Genomic DNA, 3,996 nt, shown 5'->3' on the forward strand with positions numbered 1-3,996 from the left:
TCCATCGGTTGCCATACTACCATCATCTATCGGATCCCCACTTTCACCACCCGGAACCATTGATCCCCACATCCCTTCTAGTAGAAGTGCCCACTCTTTGCACGCGAAGGAGATCCTACCGGAGGGGGGGACGTCCACCGGTGACCCCGAGCCGAAGGTTTTTTCTTCATCCCATCCACCGATAGTGTTCCATTTTGTTCTCTATATCTAATCGACCTCCGTATGATTTCAGATCCACCCGAGTCGTCAGGATCGCTGAGGATGAGGTGAAGTTTCATGCAGATGTCATCAACCACTTGGTGATGGTTGTGCAGATTCACATCGACATCATCAACCACTCGTTGACTGCTATGAAGATCCACACCGACATCATCAGCAGCTCATTGATTGTTGTGAAGATCAACACCGGGATGGTTAGCCACGGGGTGAACGTCATGAAGAATAGGGAGGAGCTCAAGATGTTAGATGTAGGTGTTTTGTTTTGCTTCTTTTAAGATTAGATTTGGACCTCTATCTGAATGACATGGAAAGTAACATTTAAACGGAACAAATGAACTGATATTGTTCACATAAATTGCGATTACCTTTTCTGTCGTCGGTATGTGCATGAAACACGGTAAAAATAATGCGCCACATCTTATCTATGCATGGAACTAAATAATCCACCATCTCATACTTGACCGTTGCGTTTCAATAATTGTGCCACGCACGAGAACGCGCCGGCGAGCAAAAAAAGAAAAACATGGGCTCTGCATTTTCACCTGCGTGGTTTTGCATGGCAGCTTTTCTTTGTGTAAGAGCATCTCCACTCGTTGGCGCTCCCCACGCCCAAATCCGGCGAAAGTTTCGTCCGGATTGGAGGAAAATTAGGCCTGGGGAGCGCCGAAGTTCCAGCTGTCCCCCCGGCAGGACACCCCCAACTTGGGGCATTTGACATATTTCAAATAAATTCGACATAAAATTTAACAAGTTCGGCAAACAAGATTCAGAAAATTGCTGAAACAAATTCGGCGAAAATCAGTACAATGTTTAACAAGTGCTGATACAAATGAAGCACACAATTTCACAAGTTTTGAAACAAATAAATAAAGACAGACTAGTTGGCGTCGGTGTTGGCGTTGCCTCGGAGCGTCCATATGTGCTCCACCAGATCATCTTGCAGTTGTTGATGCATTGTAGAGTCTCGGATCTCCTGGCGCATAGCTGTAAGGGTACATTGCCCCTATGTGTGGTTTCGGTAATTAATGACAACCCCTATGGACTAATGTTTTCATTGAGTTTATATGAAGGAATATTCCATAGGTTCTACTTGCTCTCCATGTGTTGGATTCAAGTATGGATGCCATGAAGATAAAGATATACCTTGTGTATTGGCATCAAGATCATCGGTATGAAGATATATATGTGATATGATCAAGAAGAAGAAATGAAGATGGAGTTCTTATGTGGAACTCAATATTAGCCATGCTCTATCCTATGAGATAAGCAATGAATGATCAAGATCTTGAGAGCTTGATTCCAAGTGAAGAATTCTTTATACACCTCAAGATAGTATGATAGAGTATGAGAAGATACAAGGTTGAGTTGGGCAAGTTCAAGTTGAGCATCTTGAGTGGATCACATACTTGAAGCTTGCCGTCCATTTGGTGATGATGGACATGTGAAGATGTGCATCAATAGAGCTTTCCCATCATGGTGTATGGGGGAGCATTTGTGAGTCTTCACGAAGCGACGATGATCAAGTTAGGCATTCCGGCTTGAGTGGAGCTTGAAGAGCTGTCATCAAGATCAAGCGGGATGCGCAAGGCAAAGGTATGGCCTTGCTAGGTTTTCCTTTTACCGGTCTCAAGGTGGTTGTTGGGAGACCGGATTATTGGATAGATAGCCGCACTATCAAGAGGGGCTTTCGGTTGGGTAACTTGATCGCATCGTCTTAGGGAGCTCAATCCTTTGCATACTTTGCATATCCCTATTGCTTCTTGGTGTTTCTCTGTGTGAGGTTCTTGAGCTTGTTGCTAGCTTTACAACAAGCCCAAGTTCATCGAAAACGGAATCCGCATGCATCTTCTATTGCGTTTTCGAGTTTGGACGTCTTTACCGTTTCTTGACGGTGGGAGACTCCCTCTCTAAAATCATCTAAAATGTTCTGTGAGGAGTCTCCATATTTCCAGTTTTGTTGGGGTTCTATTCGTCGTTATCTTTCCAACAAAATTGGTTTCATGCGATTCGGAGTTCGGGAGCAATAGTTATTAAAGAAAAGGGAAAAAGGAAAAAGAATAAAAGAAAAAGAAAAAAGGGAGGGGCAGCCGGTCGGCCGGCCGGTCTGCCGGGCCACGCGCCGGCCCACCCGGTCGTGGATCCGGCCCGGGCGCCATTGCCATCCGGGTGGCAACCAGTGGGCTTGGCCACCTCATCCGGCCCGGCACCGGTTACCAACCGGGCCGCCTTGGAGGCCCCGGCCGGACCGGCCTCTCCGCCGTGGGGCTTAACGCCCTGGCGCGGCCCACCTGCCCCGCGCTCCTCCTGCTTATCCGCCGCCAGCGCGGCTGCCTCGGGCCCGGTTCTTGGGCCGGTCGGACCGGGCCACCGACCGGGCTCCTCAGTGCCCAGGCCGGTCGACCGGCCTGGCAGCCGGCTGGGCCGATTCTAGAGCTGTTTTTTTGCCCGTTTTTCTTGTCTTTTTCCCCCCAACAGTTTTATTTGCTCCCATGCTATAAATAGGCTTCTTCCACCTTGAGCCACAACAATTCTTCCCTTTCTCTCACCTCCATTGTTGCATTTGAAGAAGTTGCTCTCTCTCTTGTTCCCCCCCATGATTCTTGCTCATATTTGAGGATTTGAGAGAGGAGATCTAGATCTACACTTCCACCAAACCAATTCTTCTCTAAGTGAGGGAATCTCTTGGGATCTAGATCTTGGAGTCTTTGGTTGACTTTCCCCCTTGTTCTTCCTCTCCAATCTCATCCTAGCATTCGTTGCTTTGGTGGGATTTGAGTGTGAAGGACTTGAACACCTCCGGTGTTCTTGCTTTGCATCATTGCATTGTGTTGAGCTCTCCACCACGATTTGTTCGAGTGAGAGACCGTGAGCTTGTTACTCTTGGAGGGTGACCTCCTAGTTGGCTTGGTGATTGGTGCTCCGGTGATCTCTTCAAGAAGATTGTGAAGAGGCCCGGGCTTCTCCTTCGTGGAGCTTGTGAAGTGGTTGTGGAGCTTGCCATCTCCGGAGCGGAGGAAAAGCTAACCATAAGGAAGGGGCCATTATCCTTCGTGGGTGTGGTTCGGAGAATAGGGTGAGCCTTCGTGGCGCGGGGAATCCTTCGTGGGACCTCCACTCCTCCAAACGTGACGTACCTTGTTGCAAAGCAAGGGAACACGGGAATACATCCTCGTCTCCGCGTGCCTCGGTTATTTCTATACCCGAGCTCTCTTTCCTTGTGATAGCCATCGTGCTTGAAGTACATATATCTTGCTATCACTTGTGCTACATATATCTTGTGCCTATCTTGCTTAGCTCTAGTTGCTATTGTTACACTTAGTTGAGCTTAGCATATTTAGGGTTTGTGCTTGTAAACTAAACGATAGTTTAATTCCGCATTCATACAAGACAAATCCGCAAGAGTTTGTAATTGCCTATTCTCCCCCTCTAGGCGACATCTCGATCTTTCAATTGGTATCAGAGCAAGGTCTCTCCTTGTTTAAGGCTTCACCGCCTTGAGAGTAAAGATGTCGGCTAGTATAGTGCACAATGACACAATTGTATTTAATGGCACAAATTATCTTTTGTGGCGAAATTGCTTGCTTTGTAATCTTCGGACCTTGTGTCCACATATAGAGCAATTTCTAGATGTAGGTTTTTCTCCTCCGATGGATCCTCAAAATCTATCTTTAGAGGATGAGAAAAACTTACATCTTGAAGCTCAAGTATCTAATGAACTTTTATTCTCCTTGAGACCCGATTTTCGTAGGTTCTTGATATATATAAAGCGAAAGTCGT

Source organism: Lolium perenne, chromosome 7, assembly GCF_019359855.2.
Source record: "Lolium perenne isolate Kyuss_39 chromosome 7, Kyuss_2.0, whole genome shotgun sequence".
Taxonomy (NCBI): domain Eukaryota; kingdom Viridiplantae; phylum Streptophyta; class Magnoliopsida; order Poales; family Poaceae; genus Lolium; species Lolium perenne.